At 42.2% G+C, this 27,292-nt stretch overlaps 3 non-coding genes across 3 annotated transcripts; 1 reads left to right on the forward strand and 2 right to left on the reverse strand.

Annotated features, from left to right (window-relative positions):
- The first annotated feature begins 15,835 nt into the window (after positions 1-15,835).
- LOC140310665 (U5 spliceosomal RNA) lies at positions 15,836-15,949 on the forward strand. Its single transcript, XR_011916714.1, has one exon. It is a non-coding gene; the product is annotated as a U5 spliceosomal RNA (small nuclear RNA).
- A 3,260-nt stretch (positions 15,950-19,209) lies between these two features.
- Positions 19,210-19,393, reverse strand: LOC140310437 (U2 spliceosomal RNA). The gene has a single exon (XR_011916509.1). It is a non-coding gene; the product is annotated as a U2 spliceosomal RNA (small nuclear RNA).
- Positions 19,394-19,701: 308 nt separating this feature from the next.
- On the reverse strand, positions 19,702-19,815 carry LOC140310574 (U5 spliceosomal RNA). Its single transcript, XR_011916630.1, has one exon. It is a non-coding gene; the product is annotated as a U5 spliceosomal RNA (small nuclear RNA).
- Between the last annotated feature and the right edge of the window lie 7,477 nt (positions 19,816-27,292).

A 27,292-nucleotide genomic window follows, 5' to 3' on the forward strand; every position in this document is an offset into this window, starting at 1 on the left:
AGAGGTTGTGTTCGGCTGCAAGTAGGTGTGAATGTCCAGCCATAATTACTCACAAACGGGTAAGAAAAGGTAGTATTGCCAGACCATATATGATCAAAACAGGGAGCGGAGGAGGTTCAGCTGCAAGAAGGTTTGAATGTCAAACTAAAGTTCAAATATATTAACAAAAGCGGGAGGAGAAGTCTTCGGATGAAAGTGGTTGAAAATTTCCAACCATAATGTATAAAATGCGGTGAAAAAAAAGGTGTGATAGAACACTAAAAGGTGGAGCGGAAGTGTTCGGCTGCAAGAAGGTGTGAATGTCCGACTATATTTGGTGAAAAGCAGGTGAAGCAAGGTCTGAATGCCCAACCTTACATCATCAAAATTAAGATCAGAGTTGTTTGGCTGCAAGAAGGCCATAGTTTGCAAAATGCGGGTAAGGTGCGAATGTCCGACTAAATATCAACAAAATTTGGGGCGGAGGTTTTCGGATGCAAGTGGGTGTGAATATCCCACCATACAAGTATGGTGGAGAGGAAGCTGTGAATAGCCGACCATAGTTTGGAAAAAGCGGGTAAGAAAAGGTTTGAATGCCCGAACATACACCATCAATAGAGGGAGCGGAGGTGTTCCGCTGTACGAAGGTGTGAATGTCCGACCATACTTGGTAAAAAGCGGGTAAGAAAAGGTTAAAATTCCCGACTGTACACCATCAAAAGCGGAAGCGGAGGTGTTCGGCTGCAAGATATTGTGAACGTCCGACCAAAGTTTGTAAAAAGCAGTTAAGAAAAGGTTCGAATATCTAACCAAACATAATCAAAAGCGGGAGCAGAGCTGTTCGACTGGAAGTAGGTGTGAATGTCAGATCATAATTTGCAAAAAGCTGATGAGAAAGGGTGAGAATGCCCGACTATACACCATCAAATGCGGGAGCGGAGTTGTTCGGCTGTGAGTAGGTGTGAATCTCCAACCATAATTGCTGAAAAATGTGTTAAAAAAGGTAAAAATGCCGGTCCATACATCATCAAAATCGGGAGAGGTGGTGTTCAGCTGCAAGAAGGTCTACATGTCCATCAATAATTGCTAGAAAACATGAAAGAAAATTTTCGAAAATCAAACCACACATGATCATAAGTGGGAGAGGAGGTGTTCAGCTGCAAGAAGGTGTGAATGTCCACCCATAATACCTGAAAAATGGGTAAAAAAAAGGTGCGAATGCCCAACCATACATCATCAAAAGAAGGAGTGCATGTGTTCGGCTACAAGAAGGTGTGAACGTCCAACCAAAGTTTGTAAAAAGCAGTTAAGAAAAGGTTCGAATATCCAACCATACATAATCAAAATCGGGAGCAGAGCTGTTCGACTGCAAGTAGGTGTGAATGTCAGATCATAATTTGCAAAAAGCTGATGAGAAAGGGTGAGAATGCCCGACTATACATCATCAAATGCGGGAGCGGAGTTGTTCGGCTGTGAGTAGGTGTGAATCTCCGACCATAATTGCTGAAAAATGTGTTAGAAAAGGTAAAAATGCCGGTCCATACATCATCAAAAGCGAGAGAGGTTGTGTTCGGCTGCAAGTAGGTGTGAATATCCAGCCATAATTACTCACAAACGGGTAAGAAAAGGTAGTCTTGCCAGACCATATATGATCAAAACCGGGAGCGGAGGAGGTTCAGCTGCAAGAAGGTTTGAATGTCAAACTAAAGTTCAAATATATTAACAAAAGCGGGAGGAGAGGTCTTCGGATGAAAGTGGTTGAAAATTTCCAACCATAATGTATAAAATGCGGTGAAAAAAAAGGTGTGATAGAACACTAAAAGGTGGAGCGAAAGTGTTCGGCTGCAAGAAGGTGTGAATGTCCGACTATATTTGGTGAAAAGCAGGTGAAGCAAGGTCTGAATGCCCAACCTTACATCATCAAAATTAAGATCAGAGTTGTTTGGCTGCAAGAAGGCCATAGTTTGCAAAATGAGGGTAAGGTGCGAATGTCCGACTAAATATCAACAAAATTTGGGGCGGAGGTTTTCGGATGCAAGTGGGTGTGAATATCCCACCATACAAGTATGGTGGAGAGGAAGCTGTGAATAGCCGACCATAGTTTGGAAAAAGCGGGTAAGAAAAGGTTTGAATGCCCGAACATACACCATCAATAGAGGGAGCGGAGGTGTTCCGCTGTACGAAGGTGTAAATGTCCGACCATACTTGGTAAAAAGCGGGTAAGAAAAGGTTAAAATTCCCGACTGTACACCATCAAAAGCGGAAGCGGAGGTGTTCGGCTGCAAGATATTGTGAACGTCCAACCAAAGTTTGTAAAAAGCAGTTAAGAAAAGGTTCGAATATCTAACCAAACATAATCAAAAGCGGGAGCAGAGCTGTTCGACTGGAAGTAGGTGTGAATGTCAGATCATAATTTGCAAAAAGCTGATGAGAAAGGGTGAGAATGCCCGACTATACACCATCAAATGCGGGAGCGGAGTTGTTCGGCTGTGAGTAGGTGTGAATCTCCAACCATAATTGCTGAAAAATGTGTTAGAAAATGTAAAAATGCCGGTCCATACATCATCAAAATCGGGAGAGGTGGTGTTCAGCTGCAAGAAGGTCTACATGTCCATCAATAATTGCTAGAAAACATGAAAGAAAATTTTCGAAAATCAAACCACACATGATCATAAGTGGGAGAGGAGGTGTTCAGCTGCAAGAAGGTGTGAATGTCCACCCATAATACCTGAAAAATGGGTAAAAAAAAGGTGCGAATGCCCAACCATACATCATCAAAAGAAGGAGTGCATGTGTTCGGCTACAAGAAGGTGTGAACGTCCAACCAAAGTTTGTAAAAAGCAGTTAAGAAAAGGTTCGAATATCCAACCATACATAATCAAAATCGGGAGCAGAGCTGTTCGACTGCAAGTAGGTGTGAATGTCAGATCATAATTTGCAAAAAGCTGATGAGAAAGGGTGAGAATGCCCGACTATACACCATCAAATGCGGGAGCGGAGTTGTTCGGCTGTGAGTAGGTGTGAATCTCCAACCATAATTGCTGAAAAATGTGTTAGAAAAGGTAAGAATGCCGGTCCATACATCATCAAAAGCGAGAGAGGTTGTGTTCGGCTGCAAGTAGGTGTGAATGTCCAGCCATAATTACTCACAAACGGGTAAGAAAAGGTAGTATTGCCAGACCATATATGATCAAAACAGGGAGCGGAGGTGGTTCAGCTGCAAGAAGGTTTGAATGTCCGACTAAAGTTCAAATATATTAACAAAAGCGGGAGGAGAGGTCTTCGGATGAGAGTGGTTGAAAATTTCCAACCATAATGTATAAAATGCGGTGAAAAAAAGGTGTGATAGAACACTAAAAGGTGGAGCGGAAGTGTTCGGCTGCAAGAAGGTGTGAATGTCCGACTATATTTGGTGAAAAGCAGGTGAAGCAAGGTCTGAATGCCCAACCTTACATCATCAAAAGCGAGATCAGAGGTGTTTGGCTGCAAGAAGGCCATAGTTTGCCAAAAGCGGGTAAGGTGCGAATGTCCGACTAAATATCAACAAAATTTGGGCCGGAGGTCTTCGGATGCAAGTGGGTGTGAATGTCCGACTATATTTGGTGAAAAGCAGGTGAAGCAAGGTCTGAATGCCCAACCTTACATCATCAAAAGCGAGATCAGAGGTGTTTGGCTGCAAGAAGGCCATAGTTTGCCAAAAGCGGGTAAGGTGCGAATGACCGACTAAATATCAACAAAAGTGGGGGCGGAGGTCTTCGGATGCAAGTGGGTGTGAATATCCCACCATACAAGTATGGTGGAGAGGAAGCTGTGAATGGCCGACCATAGTAAAAGGCGGGTGAGAGAAGGTGCGAATGTCAAACCATACATAATCAAAACAGGGAGCGGAGGTGTTCTGCTGTAAGAAGGTGTGAATGTCCAACCATAGTTGGTAAAAAGCGGGTAAGAAAAGGTTAAAATACCCGACTGTACACAATCAATAGCGGGAGCGGAGTTGTTCGGCTACTAAAAGGTGTGAAAGTCCGACCATGGTTTGTAAAAAGCGGGTAAGAAAAGGTGCGAATGCCCGACAATGTATGATCAAAAGAGGGAGTGGAGGTTTTCGGCTGCAAGAAGGTCTGAATGTCCAACCATAATTTGTAAAAACCGGGGAAGAAAAGGCTCGAAAGCCCGACTATACACCATCAAAAGTGGGAGCGGAGGTGTTCAGCTGCAAGACGGTCTGAATGTCCATCAATAATTGCTAGAAAACATGAAAGAAAATTTTCGAATATCAAACTGCACATGATCATAAGCGGGAGAGGAGGTGTTCAGCTGCAAGAAGGTGTGAATGTCTACCCATAATTACTGAAAAATGGGTAAGAAAAGGTGCGAATGCCTAACCATACATCATCAAAAGAGGGAGCGGAGGTGTTCCGCTGTAAGACGGTGTGAATGTCCGACCATAGATGGTAAAAAGCGGGTAAGAAAAGGTTAAATTACCCAACTGTACACAATCAAAAGAGGGAGCGGAGTTGTTCAGCTAAGAGAAGGTGTGAAAGTCCGACCTTGGTTTGTAAAAAGCGGGTAAGAAAAGGTTCGTATGCCCGAATATACACCATCAAAAGCGGAAGCGGAGGTGTTCGGCTGCAAGATATTGTGAACGTCCGACCAAAGTTTGTAAAAAGCAGTTAAGAAAAGGTTCGAATATCTAACCAAACATAATCAAAAGCGGGAGCAGAGCTGTTCGACTGGAAGTAGGTGTGAATGTCAGATCATAATTTGCAAAAAGCTGATGAGAAAGGGTGAGAATGCCCGACTATACACCATCAAATGCGGTAGCGGAGTTGTTCGGCTGTGAGTAGGTGTGAATCTCCAACCATAATTGCTGAAAAATGTGTTAGAAAAGGTAAAAATGCCGGTCCATACATCATCAAAATCGGGAGAGGTGGTGTTCAGCTGCAAGAAGGTCTACATGTCCATCAATAATTGCTAGAAAACATGAAAGAAAATTTTCGAAAATCAAACCACACATGATCATAAGTGGGAGAGGAGGTGTTCAGCTGCAAGAAGGTGTGAATGTCCACCCATAATACCTGAAAAATGGGTAAAAAAAAAGGTGCGAATTCCCAACCATACATCATCAAAAGCAGGAGTGCATGTGTTCGGCTACAAGAAGGTGTGAACGTCCAACCAAAGTTTGTAAAAAGCAGTTAAGAAAAGGTTCGAATATCCAACCATACATAATCAAAAGCGGGAGCAGAGCTGTTCGACTGCAAGTAGTTGTGAATGTCAGATCATAATTTGCAAAAAGCTGATGAGAAAGGGTGAGAATTGCCCGACTATACACCATCAAATGCGGGAGCGGAGTTGTTCGGCTGTGAGTAGGTGTGAATCTCCGACCATAATTGCTGAAAAATGTGTTAGAAAAGGTAAGAATGCCGGTCCATACATCATCAAAAGCGAGAGAGGTTGTGTTCGGCTGCAAGTAGGTGTGAATGTCCAGCCATAATTACTCACAAATGGGTAAGAAAAGGTAGTATTGCCAGACCATATATGATCAAAACAGGGAGCGGAGGTGGTTCAGCTGCAAGAAGGTTTGAATGTCAAACTAAAGTTCAAATATATTAACAAAAGCGGGAGGAGAGGTCTTCGGATGAAAGTGGTTGAAAATTTCCAACCATAATGTATAAAATGCGGTGAAAAAAAAGGTGTGATAGAACACTAAAAGGTGGAGCGGAAGTGTTCGGCTGCAAGAAGGTGTGAATGTCCGACTATATTTGGTGAAAAGCAAGTGAAGCAAGGTCTGAATGCCCAACCTTACATCATCAAAAGCAAGATCAGAGTTGTTTGGCTGCAAGAAGGCCATAGTTTGCCAAAAGCGGGTAAGGTGCGAATGTCCGACTAAATATCAACAAAATTTGGGGCGGAGGTTTTCGGATGCAAGTGGGTGTGAATATCCCACCATACAAGTATGGTGGAGAGGAAGCTGTGAATAGCCGACCATAGTTTGGAAAAAGCGGGTAAGAAAAGGTTTGAATGCCCGAACATACACCATCAAAAGAGGGAGCGGAGGTGTTCCGCTGTACGAAGGTGTGAATGTCCGACCATACTTGGTAAAAAGCGGGTAAGAAAAGGTTAAAATACCCGACTGTACACAATCAATAGCGGGAGCGGATGTGTTCGGCTACAAGAAGGTGTGACAGTCCGACCATGGTTTGTAAAAAGCGGGTAAGAAAAGGTGCGAATGTCCGACAATGTATGATCAAAAGAGAGAGCGGAGGTTTTCGGATACACGAAGGTTTGAATATCCTACCATAGTTTGTAAATAGCGGGTAAGAAAAGGTTCGAATGCCCGACTATACACCATAAAAAGCGGGAGCGGAGGTGTTCCGCTGTAAGACGGTGTGAATGTCCAACCATAGTTGGTAAAAAGCGGGTAAGAAAAGTTAAAATACCCGACTGTACACAATCAATAGCGGGAGCGGAGTTGTTCGGCTACAAGAAGGTGTGAAAGTCCGACCATGGTTTGTAAAAAGCGGGTAAGAAAAGGTTTGAATGCCCGAACATACACCATCAAAAGAGGGAGCGGAGGTGTTCCGCTGTACGAAGGTGTGAATGTCTGACCATACTTGGTAAAAAGCGGGTAAGAAAAGGTTAAAATACCCGACTGTACACAATCAAAAGAGGGAGCGGATGTGTTCGGCTACAAGAAGGTGTGACAGTCCGACCATGGTTTGTAAAAAGCGGGTAAGAAAAGGTGCGAATGTCCGACAATGTGTGATCAAAAGAGAGAGCGGAGTTTTCGGATACACGAAGGTTTGAATGTCGTACCATAGTTTGTAAATAGCGGGTAAGAAAAGGTTCGAATGCCCGACTATACACCATAAAAAGCGGGAGTGGAGGTGTTCCGCTGTAAGACGGTGTGAATGTCCGACCATAGTTGGTAAAAAGCGGGTAAGAAAAGGTTAAATTACCCGACTGTACACAATCAATAGCGGGAGCGGAGTTGTTCGGCTACAAGAAGGTGTGAAAGTCCGACCATGGTTTGTAAAAAGCAGTTAAGAAAAGGTTCGAATATCCAAACCAAACATAATCAAAAGCGGTAGCAGAGCAGTTCGACTGCAAGTAGGTGTGAATGTCCAGCCATAATTACTCACAAACGGGGGAAGTAAAGGTAGTATTGCCAGACCATACTTGATCAAAACAGGGAGCGGAGGTTCAGCTGCAAGGTGTGAATGTCTGACTATAGTTTGTAAAAAGCGGGTAAGACAAGGTGCGAATGCCCAACAATGTATGATCAAAAGAGAGAGCGGAGGTGTTCGGCTGCAAGGTCTGAATGTCCAACCATAATTTGTAAAAACCGGGTAAGAAAAGGCTCGAAAGCCCGACTATCCATCATCAAAAGCGGGAGCGGAGGTGTTCAGCTGCAAGAAGGTGTGAATGTTCGACTAAAGTTTGTAAAAAGCTGGTAAGACAAGGAGCGATGTCCCGACATTGTATGATCAAAAGCGGGAGCGGAGGTGTCCAGCTGTGAGTAGGTGTGATTGTCCGACCATAATTGCTGAAAAATGTGTTAGAAAAGGTAAGAATACTGGACCATACATCATCAAAAGCGGGAGAGGTGGTGTTCGGCTGCAAGAAGGTGTGAAAGTCCGACAATGGTTTGTAAAAAGCGGGTAATAAAAGGTTCGAATGCCCGAATATACATCATCAAAAGCGGAAGCGGAGGTGTTCGGATGCAAGAAGGTGTGAACGTCCAACCAAAGTTTGTAAAAAGCAGTGAAAAGCGAGAAAAAGCATTTCGTGAGTTCCGCATGATTTGGGATTTTGCTTATAAAATGCATTACTTCACTCAAACTATGTTAAAACTGATTTGTCCTTCATATTTACCATGTCTAGACATATTTAAACAAAAAAACAACGTTGTACTTTGCAGTAAAAGAAAGAGCAAATCTTAAGTTTCAGGAATCCGAGTATAAGCCTGCTTTCATGAGTTCTGCACGATTTCGGATTTTGCTATAAAATGAATTGCTTTGCTCAAACCAAGTTAAAACTGCTTTGTCCTTCCATATTCATCAATGTCTAGATCGACTTCAACAAAGAAAAACATTGGACTTTGCAGTAGAAGAAGTTGAAATCCATCTACACATTGATAAATATGAAGGACAAAGCAGTTCCCACTTGCCCATAAGAAAATAAGCTTATTCTCGGATTCCTGATCCTTCAGTGTTGCTCTTTCTTCTACTGCAAAATACAATGTTGTTCTTTGTTGAAGTCGATCTAGACATTGATAAATATGAAGGAAAAAGCTGTTTTAACTTGGTTTGAGTGAATGAATTCATTTTATACATAAAATCCGAAATCGTGCAGAACTCATGAAAGTAAGCTTATTCTCGGATTCCTAAAACTTTTGATTGGCTCTTTCTTTTACTGCAAAGTACAACGTTGTTTTTTGTTTAAATCTATCGAGACATTGATAAATATGAAGGTAAAAGCCGTTTTAACATAGTTTGAGTGAAGGAATTGATTTTATAGATAAAATCCCAAATCATGCAGAACTTCTCAAAAGGGGCGTATGGCTTAATCACAAGTGTGGCTCTTTCTCATTCAGGGTAATATGAGGAAGTTTATGCTTGAAATATATGTAGAAATGGGTACATATGAAGGACAAAGCAGTGTTAACTTAGTTTGCGTGAAGAAATTCATTTTATACATAAAATCCGAAATCGTGCAGAACTCATGAAAATAAGCTTATTCTCGGATTCCTAAAACTTTTGATTTGCCCTTTCTTTTACTGCAAAGTACAACGTTGTTTTTTGTTGAAATCTATCTAGACATTGATAAATACCAGCCAAAACTCTGCTGCCGCTTTTGATAATTTATGGTTGGGCATTCTTACCTTTTCTTACCCGCTTTTTACAAATTATGATCTTACATTCACACCTACTTGCAGTCGAACACCTTCTCATCCACTTATGATCATGTGCGGTTGGGCTTTCGCACCTTTTCTTAACCATTTTTCAGTAATTATGGGTGGACATTCAGACCGTCTTGCAGCCGAAAACCTCCGCTCCTCTTTTGATCATACATTGTCGGGCATTCACACCTTGTCTTACCCGCTTTTTACAAACTTTAGTCGGACATTCAAACCTTCTTGCAGCTGAACCACCTCCGCTCCCTGTTTTGATCATATATGGTCTGGCAATAGTACCTTTTCTTACCCATTTGTGAGTAATTATGGCTGGACATTCACACCTTCTTGCAGCTGAACACCTCCTCTCCTGCTAATGATCATGTATGGTTTGATATTCGAAAATTTTCTTTCATGTTTTAAAGCAATTATTAATGGACATTCACACCTACTTGCAGCCGAACACCACCTCTCCCGCTTTTGATGATGTATGGACAGGCATTCTTACCTTTTCTAACACATTTTTCAGCAATTATGGTTGGAGAATCACACCTACTCACGGCCGAAAAACTCCGCTACCGCATTTGATGGTGTATAGTCGGGCATTCTCACCCTTTCTCATCAGCTTTTTGCAAATTATTCTCTGACATTCACACCTACTTGCAGTCGAACACCTTCTCATCCGCTTTTGATTATGTTTGGTTAGATATTCGAACCTTTTCTTAACTGCTTTTTTACAAACTTTGGTCGGACGTTCACACCTTCTTGCAGCCGAACACCTACGCTTCCGGTTTTGATAGTGTATATTCGGGCATACGAACCTTTTCTTACCCGCTTTTTACAAACCATGGTCGGACTTTTACACCTTCTCTTAGCTGAACAACTCCGCTCCCTCTTTTGATTGTGTACAGTCGGGTATTTTAACCTTTTCTTACCCGCTTTTTACCAACTATGATCGGACATTCACACCGTCTTACAGCCGAACACCTCCGCTCCCTCTTTTGATGGTGTATGTTCGGGCATTCGAACCTTTTCTTACCCGCTTTTTACAAACCAGGATCGGACTTTCACACCTTTTAGTAGCCGAAAACCTCCGCTCCCGCTATTGATTGTGTACAGTCGGGTATTTTAACCTTTTCTTACCCGCTTTTTACCAACTATTGTCGGACATTCACACCGTCTTAGAGCGGAACACCTCCTCTCCCGCTTATGATCATGTACGGTTTGATGTTCGAAAATTTACTTTCTTGTTTTAAAGCAATTATTGATGGACATTCAAACCTTCTTTTTGATGGTGTATAGTCGGGCTTTCGAGCCTTTTCTTCCCGGTTTTTACAAACCATGGTCGGACTTTCACACCTTCTTGTAGCCGAACAACTCCGCTCCCGCTATTGATTGTGTACAGTCGGGTATTTTAACCTTTTCTTACCCGCTTTTTACCAACTATGGTCGGACATTCACACCGTCTTACAGCGGAACACCTCTGCTCCCGCTTTTGATGGTGTATAGTCGGGCATTCGAACCTTTTCTTACCCGCTTTTTACAAACTATGGTGGGACATTCAAACCTTCTTATATCCGAAAACCTCCGCTCTCTCTTTTGATCATACATTGTCGGACATTCGCACCTTTTCTTACCCGCTTTTTACAAACCATGGTCGGACTTTCACACCTTCTTGTAGCCGAACACATCCGCTCCCGCTATTGATTGTGTACAGTCGGGTATTTTAACCTTTTCTTACCCGCTTCTTATCAACTATGGTCGGACATTCACACCTTCGTACAGCGGAACACCTCCGCTCCCTCTTTTGATGGTGTATGTTCGGGTATTCAAACCTTTTCTTACCCGCTTTTTCCAAACTATGGTCGGCTATTCACAGCTTCCTCTCCACCATACTTGTATGGTTGGATATTCACACCCACTTGCATCCGAAGACCTCTGCCCCAAATTTTGTTGATATTTAGTCGGACATTCGCACCTTACCCGCTTTTGGCAAACTATGGCCTTCTTGCAGCCAAACACCTCTGATCTCGCTTTTGATGATGTAAGGTTGGGCATTCAGACCTTGCTTCACCTGCTTTTCACCAAATATAGTCGGACATTCACACCTTCTTGCAGCCGAACACTTCCGCTCCACCTTTTAGTGTTCTATCACACCTTTTTTTCACCGCATTTTATACATTATGGTTGGAAATTTTCAACCACTCTCATCCGAAGACCTCTCCTCCCGCTTTTGTTAATATATTTGAACTTTAGTCGGACATTCAAACCTTCTTGCAGCTGAACCACCTCCGCTCCCTGTTTTGATCATATATGGTCTGGCAATACTACCTTTTCTTACCCGTTTGTGAGTAATTATGGCTGGACATTCACACCTACTTGCAGCCGAACACAACCTCTCTCGCTTTTGATGATGTATGGACCGGCATTCTTACCTTTTCTAACACATTTTTCAGCAATTATGGTCGGAGATTCACACCTACTCAAAGCCGAACAACTCCGCTCCCGCATTTGATGGTGTATAGTCGGGCATTCTCACCCTTTCTCATCAGCTTTTTCCAAATTATGATCTGACATTCACCCCTATTTGCAGTCGAACAGCTCTGCTCCCGCTTTTGATTATGTATGGTTGGATATTCGAACCTTTTCTTAACTGCTTTTTACAAACTTTGGTTGGACGTTCACACCTTCTTGTAGCCGAACACATGCACTCCTGCTTTTGATGATGTATGGTTGGGCATTCGCACCTTTTTTTACCCATTTTTCAGGTATTATGGGTGGACATTCACACCTTCTTGCAGCTGAACACCTCCTCTCCCACTTATGATCATGTGTGGTTTGATTTTCGAAAATTTTCTTTCATGTTTTCTAGCAATTATTGATGGACATTTAGACCTTCTTGCAGCTGAACACCACCTCTCCCGATTTTGATTATGTATGGACCGGCATTTTTACCTTTTCTAACACATTTTTCAGCAATTATGGTTGGAGATTCACACCTACTCACAGCCGAACAACTCCGCTACCGCATTTGATGGTGTATAGTCGGGCATTCTCACCCTTTCTCATCAGCTTTTTGCAAATTATGATCTGACATCCACACCTACTTGCAGTCGAACAGCTCTGCTCCCGCTTTTGATTATGTATGGTTGGATATTCGAACCTTTTCTTAACTGCTTTTTACAAACTTTGGTTGGACGTTCACACCTTCTTGTAGCCGAACACATGCACTCCTGCTTTTGATGATGTATGGTTGGGCATTCGCACCTTTTTTTTACCCATTTTTCAGGTATTATGGGTGGACATTCACACCTTCTTGCAGCTGAACACCTCCTCTCCCACTTATGATCATGTGTGGTTTGATTTTCGAAAATTTTCTTTCATGTTTTCTAGCAATTATTGATGGACATTTAGACCTTCTTGCAGCTGAACACCACCTCTCCCGATTTTGATTATGTATGGACCAGCATTTTTACCTTTTCTAACACATTTTTCAGCAATTATGGTTGGAGATTCACACCTACTCACAGCCGAACAACTCCGCTACCGCATTTGATGGTGTATAGTCGGGCATTCTCACCCTTTCTCATCAGCTTTTTGCAAATTATGATCTGACATTCACACCTACTTCCAGTCGAACAGCTCTGCTCCCGCTTTTGATTATGTTTGGTTAGATATTCGAACCTTTTCTTAACTGCTTTTTACAAACTTTGGTCGGACGTTCACAATATCTTGCAGCCGAACACCTCCGCTTCCGCTCTTGATGGTGTATATTCGGGCATACGAACCTTTTCTTACCCGCTTTTTACAAACCAAGGTCGGACTTTCACACCTTCTCTTAGCTGAACAACTCCGCTCCCTCTTTTGATTGTGTACAGTCGGGTAATTTAACCTTTTCTTACCCGCTTTTTACCATCTATGGTCGGACATTCACACCGTCTTACAGCGGAACACCTCCGCTCCCTCTTTTGATGATGTATGGTTAGGCATTCGCACCTTTTCTTACCCATTTTTCAGTAATTATGGGTAGACATTCACACCTTCTTGCAGCTGAACACCTCCTCTCCCGCTTATGATCATGTGCAGTTTGATATTCGAAGATTTTCTTTCATGTTTTCTAGCAATTATTGATGGACATTCAGACCGTCTTGCAGCTGAACACCTCCGCTCCCACTTTTGATGGTGTATAGTCGGGCTTTCGAGCCTTTTCTTACCCGCTTTTTACAAACCATGGTCGGACTTTCACACCTTTTAGTAGCCGAACAACTCCGCTCCCGCTATTGATTGTGTACAGTCGGGTATTTTAACCTTTTCTTACCCGCTTTTTACCAACTATGGTTGGACATTCACACCTTCTTACAGCAGAACACCTCCGCTCCCTGTTTTGATTATGTATGGTTTGACATTCGCACCTTCTCTCACCCGCCTTTTACTATGGTCGGCCATTCACAGCTTCCTCTCCACCATACTTGTATGGTGGGATATTCACACCCACTTCCATCCGAAGACCTCCGCCCCCACTTTTGTTGATATTTAGTCGGTCATTCGCACCTTACCCGCTTTTGGCAAACTATGGCCTTCTTGCAGCCGAACACCTCTGATCTCGCTTTTGATGATGTAAGGTTGGGCATTCAGACCTTGCTTCACCTGCTTTTCACCAAATATAGTCGGACATTCACACCTTCTTGCAGCCAAACGCTTCCGCTTTTAGTGTTCTATGAGGCATTCACATATTTTTTTTCACCGTATTTTATAGATTATGGTTGGAAATTCTCACCCACTCTCATCCGAAGACCTCTCCTCCCGCTTTTGTTAATATATAGTCGGGCATTCGAACCTTTTCTTACCCGCTTTTTACAAATTATGGTCGAACATTCACTCCTACTTGCAGCTGAATACTTCCGCTCCACCTTTTAGGTATGTATGGTTGGCATTTGCACCTCTTTTTATACTGATTGCTGAAGATTAAGTTGTTCTTTCTCAAACTACAAATTTTTTTTAATTGTTGAAACTTGATTTGAAGTGGATAAATAAGGAGGACAAACAGTTTTAAGTCAGGCTGATAGAAGGAATTAATTTTATAGCAAAATCTGTATTTCGTCATATGTCGAGAGATGCTTATTGCTGAAGAAGTTCTTTCTCATTCTACAAAGTACAACGTTGTTTATCGTTGAAACTTGATTAGACATGAATAAATATGAAGGACAAAGCAGTCTTAACTTGGTTTGAGTTAATGAATTCGTTTCATAGGAGAATCCGAATTCGTGCATAACTCATAAAATAGAGCTTATTTTCGGATTCCTGAAGAATGAGTCTGGTTCTTTCTCATAATACAAAGTTTGTTGTTTATTGTTGAAACTTCATCAGAAGTGAAGAAATAAATGAATGCCTATCAACAAATGTGGGATCTAAACTCTAGTGCTTCCTCTAAAATAATTTCCTTTCTCAATTTAGAAATGTGTGTGTGTAAGTCACAACACCCGTGACACCAAAACGGCTTTCTTTTCTCTACACTCTGCACTATGAGCACACACACCAAATCAGAAAGGCTTTTTTCTCTCTTTTCTACATTATGGACTGTGGGGACACAAAACCGCTCTCTCTCTTTTTTTTTTTTATCGTGTGCCAGGGCGTTGTCTCACGTATTAGATTATGCTTAAGATACGAATGGGTTTATGAGTCACATCAGAATCCATACATACTGATCCTCCCGTAATAAAATGGTCGGATCTTATCAAACACACTTTGTTTCTTGTGACAATCAAGTCAGCGAAACAGCGTATACACGTCAAGACACTGAATCAAGTTTGCCACAAGAACTCATAAGTTTGGCAGTATTGCTCTGCCGTCAGCAATCATACACCCATTTTATTTTCGTGAGACATGTGCAAGCACCTGTTCATCTACTGTTCTATCACTATGAATTAGTGATCTATTATCAATAAGGATACTTCTACAACTACTATCAAAGTATGTCCAGACTTCTTATGTTGTCAGTTGCTATATATGAATAAGTGGGTAGCTACTGACAAGCATTAAGCATGTCACACAGCCCAAACATATAACATTTCAGGACACACCACACAGTTAACAACCACAGTGAAGCGTGTCAAAGCCCAAACATGTAACATTCAACAGGACACTTACACAACACATTCAAATCAAACAGTCAGACAACATACAAGAACATATACCCCAGCCGGCATTGCTCCCTGCCTATTTTCGTACAGCACACTATGTGTGCGCACACCTTTATTCACAAACTCTTCAACTTATACTCTTTTACCGAAGCTGCTACAGCTCGATTGGCCGAATACCCTTTAATCCTATTTCGGTGAATTTGACATCTGCCTTACATATAACAGATTAGCGGTTTAGCAGTTTTAATTTAGTTTGAGTGAAGGAATTCATTTTATAGCAAAATCCGAAATCGTGAAGAACTCATGAAAGTAAGCTTATTCTCGGATTCCTGAAACTTTAGATTTGCTCTTTCTTTTACTGCAAAGTACAACGTTGTTTTTTTTGTTTAAATCTTTCTAGACATGGTAAATATTAAGGACAAAGCAGTTTTCACATAGTTTGAGTGAAGGAATTCATTTTATAGATAAAATCCCAAGAGTCTGCTGAGAAAAGAGAGTGAATGCGAAGTAGACTTTAACACGGCTATGGGAGCGAGCCGAGTGTGGGCTAACCGGGAGAATTGCTTGAAAGAAACGCGACACCGAATGAGCGATCAGAACAAAGCCTCAATACGGGATTCTCGTGGTGTTTTTGTTGCTGCCTTGTCTTTTGCACAGAGTAAAAGACAAGGCAGCCATCGAATAGGGCCCGATTGTTCCTAGTTGGTCAGCCGAGGAGCAAGGGGGGGGGGGGGAGCAAGCGTCTCAACCAAGCAAAGCTCACCATGGGGAAGGTGGCTATGCCAACTAGCCTGATGCCCTGCTCCCGCAGTGACGGATAATCGTACTCTGGTTTCTCTTCATAACGTACAAGTCTTTCGCCTTTTACTAAAGATTTCTGTGGAGAGCAGCACTAATGAGTTGTTTCTATTTTTGGCAGGCTTTACCTTTGCGGGTGAAGCCCTTTATGTCTGTGCAAAAGAAATCTTCTTACTGTGCAGAGTGACTTCTCTGAGTAGAGTCGCCTTACTTGTTGCGACTGTGCCGATGTTCGAAGCTGGAGTGCAAAGTTGTTGCTTGAATGGTGCTTGCTGGAGCATGCGGGAGTGCAAAGTTATACCATTTAAAAGGGCTGAAGTGCTCAGTGCTCAGTGCAGCGGGTGGGCGACACTCTGGCCACCTTGAAAACCGAGGTTACATCCACTACCAGGGGCAGCCCAAGTTCTGCCGCAAGTGTGGTGAGCATGGGCACCTGGTTGAGGCTTGTACCAAGGTGTTATGTGGGAAGAGCAGAGAAATTGGGCAAACTTTTGGAGAGTGTCCAAATGGCAGGAAATGTAATCTCTGTGGAGAATTAAATCACCTCTTCAGAGATTGCCCTAAATCTTTTGCCAACAAATTAAAGACGGTAAAGCCACAGTCAAGCCAACAAAGAGAAGGACCAAAAGTGGCAGTTGGTGAACAAAGTGAAGAGGTTGACCCAATAAATTCAAACTTCCCGCCAAAAGCTTGGATTGGAAGTGAGGAGCAAAAAGGGGAGGGGTCTGTAGAGGCCTCACCACTCAGTGTTGAAGTCTGTGAGAATTCACAGGCAGAGGGTGGAGCTACGCTAAATGAGGAGGAAGAGCAGACAGGTGAGTCTAGTGAAGATACTCACCTCCCCGAAGGTCAACAGCCAAAGAGGACGGCATCTGAGCCTCTGATTCCCCAGTTGTATCAGAGAAGAGGGGAAGGGTTAGGTCCCTTTCAGACAGTTCTTCAGTGGAAGAACCTAGAGTCTTCCCCTCCGACTCACCAAATGAGGTCTCCTTTTTAACTTCAGCTCTGCAATCAACCCCCAGGGACTCAAAGTTAAATGCAACATTGCGTCAGAGGCCAACACCGAGAGTCCGAAAAGGAAATATAGATCACCCTACTCACTTTTCACCTAAAGAAATGAAGGAAGAGCTAGTTTCCCAAGAAATAACCTGTGTGTAATTTGTTTTGATAACTTAGAAAAACGAAAATGACATACCTACTTTCCTTTATGCTTTTAATGGTTCTCACCTTCTCAACACTAAATGTGAGAAGTGTGAAATCAAAGACAAGAGCCCAGAGTATTTTATCCTTCTTAGACTCCATAAAATCAGATGTGTTTTTAATACAAGAATGTGGACTACCTTTTTTAAAAAACCATAGACAATGGGAGGAAATGTGGCCCCATTTATCGATATGGAGTGGCTCAAATCAAAATAAAAATGATGGTGTGGCCATTCTAATTAAAAATCCGCATGTTATGGTGAAAGGTAGCACAGTGGTGAGAGACGGACGGGCACTTTTAGCACACTTGAATTTTATGGGGCAAGACTTTAACCTCTTAAATATTTATGGTTTCAATGGAAAAAATGAAAGGTATGACCTTTTAGAAGATATACAGCTTTACATGCTAGGGCAAGTACCTTTAGTTGTAGGAGGGGATTTTAACTGTATCTTGAGCAGGAAAGATAGAAAAAGAGCAGGGGTAGATTTTAAAGTGGATAAGACTTCGATTTTACTTCAGGGCATATGCAGGGATTTTAAGCTTACTGACTGTTTTAAAACCATGCATCCCAGAGAGGAGGGCTTCACCTGGTTTAGTCATGATGGCACCAGAGCCTCTCGCATTGATTATTTCTTTACTAGAGATTGCCCACCCACTGATGTTAGATTAACCCCTGTTTTCTTTTCAGACCACCTTATGCTCTCCTGCACCCTTTCACCCCCTTCTGGTGTGACGGTAGGAAGTGGTCTGTGGAAACTCAACTGTTCCCTGTTGGAGGATGAAATCATAGTCAGTCAGTACAGGGAATGTTATAAAGAGTGGCAGACCCTTCAAGACCTCTACGAAACACATGCACAATGGTGGGAAATGGTGAAGGAAACGACCCAGACTTTTTTTAAACAGCAAGGTAAACGTAAAAAAAGGAAAGAGAATAGATGTATGATGGGACTACATAAACGCTTACAGCGCTACTTTAAACTAAATCAGTGTGGCATAGACTTTAAAGAAGAAATCAAAGATGTCAAAAAGGAAATGTCAGTTTCAGCAGAAATAAAGAGTAAAGGAATTTTTGTAAGAAGCAGGGAGCAGGAAATTGAGGAAGGTGAAAAATAAAGAAAGTTATAAATAAAAAGGAGTGTATTCAAAATCTAAAAAGAGAAGATGGGTTTTTAACAAAATCCACACAAGAGATGATTGAAACTGTACATACCTTTTATAGTAACATGTACAAAGAGAAACCAGTGCACTTGGAAACATCGGCAGAAATCTTAAAATTCGTTGACAAAACCGTAAAAGAGAATGCACACTTGACACAGAATTTTACTGCTTTAGAGTTAAAAAAATGCCTAACAGGTTTTAAGAGAAGTCGAGCTCCGGGTTTAGACGGGCTTCCTGCAGAATTCTATCTGACCTATTGGGACCTTTTATCATCAGACATTTTAGATGTTTTTAAAGATTTTGAAAAACTCGACCGACTGCCTGACAGTTTTAGAGTGGGAATAGTGACTCTACTTTATAAAAAAAATGATAAGACTGACCTAAAGAATTGGAGGCCCATCACACTTTTAAACTTTGACTGTAAACTTTTTAGCAAGGTTTTAGCGACACGGATGTCCTCTGTTTTAGAGGAGGTAATTCACCCAGACCAAACTTGTGCCATCTCAGGGAGACAACTCACCGACAGCCTCGTACTGATTCGAGACATCATTGATTACGCTAGAGACAGAAACACCCGGCTTGTCATCTTAAATTTAGACTTTGAAAAAGCATTTGATCGGGTCTCGCATCAATATCTCTTTCAGGTGTTGCAGCCATCGAAAAGGGCCCGATTGTTCCTACTTGGTGAGCTTTGCTTGGTTGAGACGCTTGCCCCCCCCCCCCCCCCCCCCCCCGCTCCTCGGCTGACCAAGTAGAAACAATCTATTCGATGGCTGCCTTGTCTTTTACTCTGTGCAAAAGACAAGGCAGCCACAAACACCACGGGAACACCGTATTGAGGCTTTGTTCTGACCACTCATTCGGTGTCGCGTTTCTTTCAAGCAATTCTCCCGGTTAGCCCGCACTCGGCTCGCTCCCAGAGCCGTGTTAAAGTCCACTTCGCATTCACTCTCTTTTCTCAGCAGATTAAAAGAAAGTTTCATCTTGGGCTCCCTGAAACTTCCATCCTGCACCGCTGTTTGCTTTTTCACAAGAGCAGAGGAGAGCGCACCGTTCCCAGCGGCACTGCAGTACCGGGTCGAGGCTTGGAGTGAACGGAGCAAGCTTCTTTTTCAACTCCTATTCTTAAAAATCCATTTAATATGTTGTCCTCGTATAGAGGACATATTAAACTGATAAGAACAGATACTACACTTGATCTTAGCCAAAAGGCCGAGAAGCGATAACTGTCCACTGTTTCAGGTCCGAGGGCCCTTGCTGGCACAATGCGCACTTGTAGCAGTGTTCTTTTTATGGCCATAGGTGGCCAGAGTGTCACGTTGCACCTCCGCCCACCCGCTGCACTGAGCACTCTTCAGCCCTTTTAAATGGTATAACTTTGCACTCCCGCATGCTCCAGCAAGCACCATTCAAGCAACAACTTTGCACTCCAGCTTCGAACATCGGCACAGTCGCAACAAGTAAGGCGACTCTACTCAGAGAAGTCACTCTGCAAAGTAGCAAGATTTCTTTTGCACAGACAGAAAGGGCTTCACCCGCAAAGGTAAAGCCTGCCAATAATAGAAACAACTCATTAGTGCTGCTCTCCACGGAAGTCTTTAGTAAAAGGCGAAAGACTTGTATGTTATGAAGAGAAACCAGAGTACGATTATCCGTCACTGCGGGAGCAGGGCATCAGGCTAGTTGGTATAGCCACCTTCCCCATGGTGAGCTTTGCTTGGTTGAGACGCTTGCCGGTTAGCCCACACTCGGCTCACTCCCATAGCCGTGTTAAAGTCTACTTCGCATTCACTCTCTTTTCTCAGCAGACTCTTGGGATTTTATCTATAAAATGAATTCCTTCACTCAAACTATGTGAAAACTGCTTTGTCCTTAATATTTACCATGTCTAGAAAGATTTAAACAAAAAAAACAACGTTGTACTTTGCAGTAAAAGAAAGAGCAAATCTAAAGTTTCAGGAATCCGAGAATAAGCTTACTTTCATGAGTTCTTCACGATTTCGGATTTTGCTATAAAATGAATTCCTTCACTCAAACTAAATTAAAACTGCTAAACCGCTAATCTGTTATATGTAAGGCAGATGTCAAATTCACCGAAATAGGATCAAAGGGTATTCGGCCAATCGAGTTGTAGCAGCTTCGGTAAAAGAGTATAAGTTGAAGAGTTTGTGAATAAAGGTGTGCGCACACATAGTGTGCTGTACGAAAATAGGCAGGGAGCAATGCCGGCTGGGGTATATGTTCTTGTATGTTGTCTGCCTGTTTGATTTGAATGTGTTGTGTAAGTGTCCTGTTGAATGTTACATGTTTGGGCTTTGACACGCTTCACTGTGGTTGTTAACTGTGTGGTGTGTCCTGAAATGTTATATGTTTGGGCTGTGTGACATGCTTAATGCTTGTCAGTAGCTACCCACTTATTCATATATAGCAACTGACAACATAAGAAGTCTGGACATACTTTGATAGTAGTTGTAGAAGTATCCTTATTGATAATAGATCACTAATTCATAGTGATAGAACAGTAGATGAACAGGTGCTTGCACATGTCTCACGAAAATAAAATGGGTGTATGATTGCTGACGGCAGAGCAATACTGCCAAACTTATGAGTTCTTGTGGCAAACTTGATTCAGTGTCTTGACGTGTATACGCTGTTTCGCTGACTTGATTGTCACAAGAAACAAAGTGTGTTTGATAAGATCCGACCATTTTATTACGGGAGGATCAGTATGTATGGATTCTGATGTGACTGATAAACCCATTCGTATCTTAAGCATAATCTAATACGTGAGACAACGCCCTGGCACACGATAAAAAAAAAAAAGAGAGAGAGCGGTTTTGTGTCCCCACAGTCCATAATGTAGAAAAGAGAGAAAAAAGCCTTTCTGATTTGGTGTGTGTGCTCATAGTGCAGAGTGTAGAGAAAAGAAAGCCGTTTTGGTGTCACGGGTGTTGTGACTTACACACACACATTTCTAAATTGAGAAAGGAAATTATTTTAGAGGAAGCACTAGAGTTTAGATCCCACATTTGTTGATAGGCATTCATTTATTTCTTCACTTCTGATGAAGTTTCAACAATAAACAACAAACTTTGTATTATGAGAAAGAACCAGACTCATTCTTCAGGAATCCGAAAATAAGCTCTATTTTATGAGTTATGCACGAATTCGGATTCTCCTATGAAACGAATTCATTAACTCAAACCAAGTTAAGACTGCTTTGTCCTTCATATTTATTCATGTCTAATCAAGTTTCAACGATAAACAACGTTGTACTTTGTAGAATGAGAAAGAACTTCTTCAGCAATAAGCATCTCTCGACATATGACGAAATACAGATTTTGCTATAAAATTAATTCCTTCTATCAGCCTGACTTAAAACTGTTTGTCCTCCTTATTTATCCACTTCAAATCAAGTTTCAACAATTAAAAAAAATTTGTAGTTTGAGAAAGAACAACTTAATCTTCAGCAATCAGTATAAAAAGAGGTGCAAATGCCAACCATACATACCTAAAAGGTGGAGCGGAAGTATTCAGCTGCAAGTAGGAGTGAATGTTCGACCATAATTTGTAAAAAGCGGGTAAGAAAAGGTTCGAATGCCCGACTATATATTAACAAAAGCGGGAGGAGAGGTCTTCGGATGAGAGTGGGTGAGAATTTCCAACCATAATCTATAAAATACGGTGAAAAAAAATATGTGAATGCCTCATAGAACACTAAAAGCGGAAGCGTTTGGCTGCAAGAAGGTGTGAATGTCCGACTATATTTGGTGAAAAGCAGGTGAAGCAAGGTCTGAATGCCCAACCTTACATCATCAAAAGCGAGATCAGAGGTGTTCGGCTGCAAGAAGGCCATAGTTTGCCAAAAGCGGGTAAGGTGCGAATGACCGGCTAAATATCAACAAAAGTGGGGGCGGAGGTCTTCGGATGGAAGTGGGTGTGAATATCCCACCATACAAGTATGGTGGAGAGGAAGCTGTGAATGGCCGACCATAGTAAAAGGCGGGTGAGAGAAGGTGCGAATGTCAAACCATACATAATCAAAACAGGGAGCGGAGGTGTTCTGCTGTAAGAAGGTGTGAATGTCCAACCATAGTTGGTAAAAAGCGGGTAAGAAAAGGTTAAAATACCCGACTGTACACAATCAATAGCGGGAGCGGAGTTGTTCGGCTACTAAAAGGTGTGAAAGTCCGACCATGGTTTGTAAAAAGCGGGTAAGAAAAGGTGCGAATGCCCGACAATGTATGATCAAAAGAGGGAGTGGAGGTTTTCGGCTGCAAGAAGGTCTGAATGTCCAACCATAATTTGTAAAAACCGGGGAAGAAAAGGCTCGAAAGCCCGACTATACACCATCAAAAGTGGGAGCGGAGGTGTTCAGCTGCAAGACGGTCTGAATGTCCATCAATAATTGCTAGAAAACATGAAAGAAAATTTTCGAATATCAAACTGCACGAATGCCTAACCATACATCATCAAAAGAGGGAGCGGAGGTGTTCCGCTGTAAGACGGTGTGAATGTCCGACCATAGATGGTAAAAAGCGGGTAATAAAAGGTTAAATTACCCGACTGTACACAATCAAAAGAGGGAGCGGAGTTGTTCAGCTAAGAGAAGGTGTGAAAGTCCGACCTTGGTTTGTAAAAAGCGGGTAAGAAAAGGTTCGTATGCCCGAATATACACCATCAAGAGCGGAAGCGGAGGTGTTCGGCTGCAAGATATTGTGAACGTCCGACCAAAGTTTGTAAAAAGCAGTTAAGAAAAGGTTCGAATATCTAACCAAACATAATCAAAAGTGGGAGCAGAGCTGTTCGACTGGAAGTAGGTGTGAATGTCAGATCATAATTTGCAAAAAGCTGATGAGAAAGGGTGAGAATGCCCGACTATACACCATCAAATGCGGTAGCGGAGTTGTTCGGCTGTGAGTAGGTGTGAATCTCCAACCATAATTGCTGAAAAATGTGTTAGAAAAGGTAAAAATGCCAGTCCATACATCATCAAAATCGGGAGAGGTGGTGTTCAGCTGCAAGAAGGTCTAAATGTCCATCAATAATTGCTAGAAAACATGAAAGAAAATTTTCGAAAATCAAACCACACATGATCATAAGTGGGAGAGGAGGTGTTCAGCTGCAAGAAGGTGTGAATGTCCACCCATAATACCTGAAAAATGGGTAAAAAAAAGGTGCGAATGCCCAACCATACATCATCAAAAGCAGGAGTGCATGTGTTCGGCTACAAGAAGGTGTGAACGTCCAACCAAAGTTTGAAAAAAGCAGTTAAGAAAAGGTTCGAATATCCAACCAAACATAATCAAAAGCTGGAGCAGAGCTTTTCGACTGCAAGTAGGTGTGAATGTCAGATCATAATTTTGCAAAAAGCTGATGAGAAAGGGTGAGAATGCCCGACTATACACCATCAAATGCGGGAGCGGAGTTGTTCGGCTGTGAGTAGGTGTGAATCTCCGACCATAATTGCTGAAAAATGTGTTAGAAAAGGTAAGAATGCCGGTCCATACATTATCATTGAGCGAGAGAGGTTGTGTTCGGCTGCAAGTAGGTGTGACTGTTCGACCAAAGTTTGTAAAAAGTGGGTAAGACAAGGTGCGAATGCCTGACAATGTATGATCAAAAGCGGGAGCGGAGGTGTTCAGCTGCAAGAAGGTCTACATGTCCATCAATAATTGCTAGAAAACATGAAAGAAACTTTTCGAAAATCAAACCACACATGATCATAAGTGGGATAGGAGGTGTTCAGCTGCAAGGTGTGAATGTCCACCCATAATTCCTGAAAAATGGGCAAAAAAAAGGTGTGAATGCCCAACCATACATCATCAAAAGCAGGAGTGGAAGTGTTCGGCTACAAGAAGGTGTGAACGTCCAACCAAAATATGTAAAAAGCAGTTAAGAAAAGGTTCGAATATCCAACCATACATAATCAAAAGCGGGAGCAGAGCTTTTCGACTGCAAGTAGGTGTGAATGTCAGATCATAATTTGCAAAAAGCTGATGAGAAAGGGTGAGAATGCCCGACTATACATCATCAAATGCGGGAGCGGAGTTGTTCGGCTGTGAGTAGGTGTGAATCTCCGACCATAATTGCTGAAAAATGTGTTAGAAAAGGTAAAAATGCCGGTCCATACATCAAATATATTAACGAAAGCGGGAGGAGAGGTCTTCGGATGAGAGTGGTTGAAAATTTCCGACCATAATGTATAAAATGCGGTGAAAAAAAGGTGTGATAGAACACTAAAAGGTGGAGCGGAAGTGTTCGGCTGCAAGAAGGTGTGAATGTCCGACTATATTTGGTGAAAAGCAGGTGAAGCAAGGTCTGAATGCCCAACCTTACATCATCAAAAGCGAGATCAGAGGTGTTTGGCTGCAAGAAGGCCATAGTTTGCCAAAAGCGGGTAAGGTGCGAATGTCATACTAAATATCAACAAAATTTGGGGCAGAGGTCTTCGGATGCAAGTGGGTGTGAATATCCAACCATACAAGTATGGTGGAGAGGAAGCTGTGAATAGCCGACCATAGTTTGGAAAAAGCGGGTAAGAAAAGGTTTGAATACCCGAACATACACCATCAAAAGAGGGAGCGGAGGTGTTCCGCTGTACGAAGGTGTGAATGTCCGACCATAGTTGGTAAGAAGCGGGTAAGAAAAGGTTAAAATACCCGACTGTACACAATCAATAGCGGGAGCGGATGTGTTCGGCTACAAGAAGGTGTGAAAGTCCGACCATGGTTTGTAAAAAGCGGGTAAGAAAAGGTGCGAATGTCCGACAATGTATGATCAAAAGAGAGAGCGGAGGTTTTCGGATATAAGAAGGTTTGAATGTCCCACCATAGTTTGTAAAAAGCGGGTAAGAAAAGGTTCGAATGCCCGACTATACACCATCAAAAGCAGAGGTGTTCCGCTGTAAGACGGTGTGAATGTCCGACCATAGTTGGTAAAAAGCGGGTAAGAAAAGGTTAAAATACCCGACTGTACACAATCAATAGCGGGAGCGGAGTTGTTCGGCTACAAGAAGGTGTGAAAGTCCGACCATGGTTTGTAAAAACCGGGAAGAAAAGGCTCGAAAGCCCGACTATACACCATCAAAAAGAAGGTTTGAATGTCCATCAATAATTACTTTAAAACAAGAAAGTAAATTTTCGAACATCAAACCGTACATGATCATAAGCGGGAGAGGAGGTGTTCCGCTCTAAGACGGTGTGAATGTCCGACAATAGTTGGTAAAAAGCGGGTAAGAAAAGGTTAAAATACCCGACTGTACACAATCAATAGCGGGAGCGGAGTTTTTCGGCTACTAAAAGGTGTGAAAGTCCGATCCTGGTTTGTAAAAAGCGGGTAAGAAAAGGTTCGAATGCCCGAACATACACCATCAAAAGAGGGAGCGGAGGTGTTCGGCTGTAAGACGGTGTGAATGTCCGACCATAGTTGGTAAAAAGCGGGTAAGAAAAGGTTCGTATGCCCGAATATACACTATCAAAACCGGAAGCGTAGGTGTTCGGCTGCAAGAAGGTGTGAACGTCCGACCAAAGTTTGTAAAAAAGCAGTTAAGAAAAGGTGCGAATATCTAACCAAACATATTCAAAAGCGGATGATAAGGTGTTCGACTGCAAGTAGGTGTGAATGTCAGATCATAATTTGCAAAAAGCTGATGAGAAAGGGTGAGAAATCCCGACTATACACCATCAAATGCGGTAGCGGAGTTGTTCGGCTGTGAGTAGGTGTGATTCTCCAACCATAATTGCTGAAAAATGTGTTAGAAAAGGTAAGAATGCCTGTCCATACATCATCAAAAGCGGGAGAGGTGGTGGTCGGCTGCAAGTAGGTGTGAATGTCCATTAATAATTGCTTTAAAACATGAAATAAAATTTTCGAATATCAAACCATACATGATCATTAGCAGGAGAGGAGGTGTTCAGCTGCAAGAAGGTGTGAATTTCCAGCCATAATTGCTCACAAACGGGTAAGAAAAGGTACTATTGCCAGACCATATATGATCAAAACAGGGAGCGGAGGTGGTTCAGCTGCAAGAAGGTTTGAATGTCCGACTAAAGTTTGTAAAAAGCGGGTAAGACAAGGTGTGAATGCCCGACAATGTATGATCAAAAGAGGAGCGGAGGTTTTCGGCTGCAAGAAGGTTATTATTACTGAAAAATGGGTAAGAAAAGGTGCGAAAGCCCAACCGCACATGATCATAAGTGGATGAGAAGGTGTTCGACTGCAAGTAGGTGTGAATGTCAGATCATAATTTGCAAAAAGCTGATGAGAAAGGGTGAGAAATCCCGACTATACACCATCAAATGCGGTAGCGGAGTTGTTCGGCTGTGAGTAGGTGTGATTCTCCAACCATAATTGCTGAAAAATGTGTTAGAAAAGGTAAGAATGCCTGTCCATACATCATCAAAAGCGGGAGAGGTGGTGTTCGGCTGCAAGTAGGTGTGAATGTCCATTAATAATTGCTTTAAAACATGAAATAAAATTTTCGAATATCAAACCATACATGATCATTAGCAGGAGAGGAGGTGTTCAGCTGCAAGAAGGTGTGAATTTCCAGCCATAATTACTCACAAACGGGTAAGAAAAGGTACTATTGCCAGACCATATATGATCAAAACAGGGAGCGGAGGTGGTTCAGCTGCAAGAAGGTTTGAATGTCCGACTAAAGTTTGTAAAAAGCGGGTAAGACAAGGTGTGAATGCCCGACAATGTATGATCAAAAGAGGAGCGGAGGTTTTCGGCTGCAAGAAGGTTATTATTACTGAAAAATGGGTAAGAAAAGGTGCGAAAGCCCAACCGCACATGATCATAAGTGGATGAGAAGGTGTTCGACTGCAAGTAGGTGTGAATGTAAGATCATAATTTGTAAAAAGCGGGTAAGAAAAGGTAAGAATGCCCAACCATAAATTATCAAAAGCGGCAGCAGAGTTTTGGCTGGTATTTATCAATGTCTAGATAGATTTCAACAAAAAACAACGTTGTACTTTGCAGTAAAAGAAAGTGCAAATCAAAAGTTTTAGGAATCCGAGAATAAGCTTATTTTCATGAGTTCTGCACGATTTCGGATTTTATGTATAAAATGAATTTCTTCACGCAAACTAAGTTAACACTGCTTTGTCCTTCATA

This window comes from Leuresthes tenuis, unplaced genomic scaffold, assembly GCF_036924035.1.
Source record: "Leuresthes tenuis unplaced genomic scaffold, fLeuTen1.0.hap1 SCAF_6, whole genome shotgun sequence".
Lineage (NCBI taxonomy): Eukaryota > Metazoa > Chordata > Actinopteri > Atheriniformes > Atherinopsidae > Leuresthes > Leuresthes tenuis.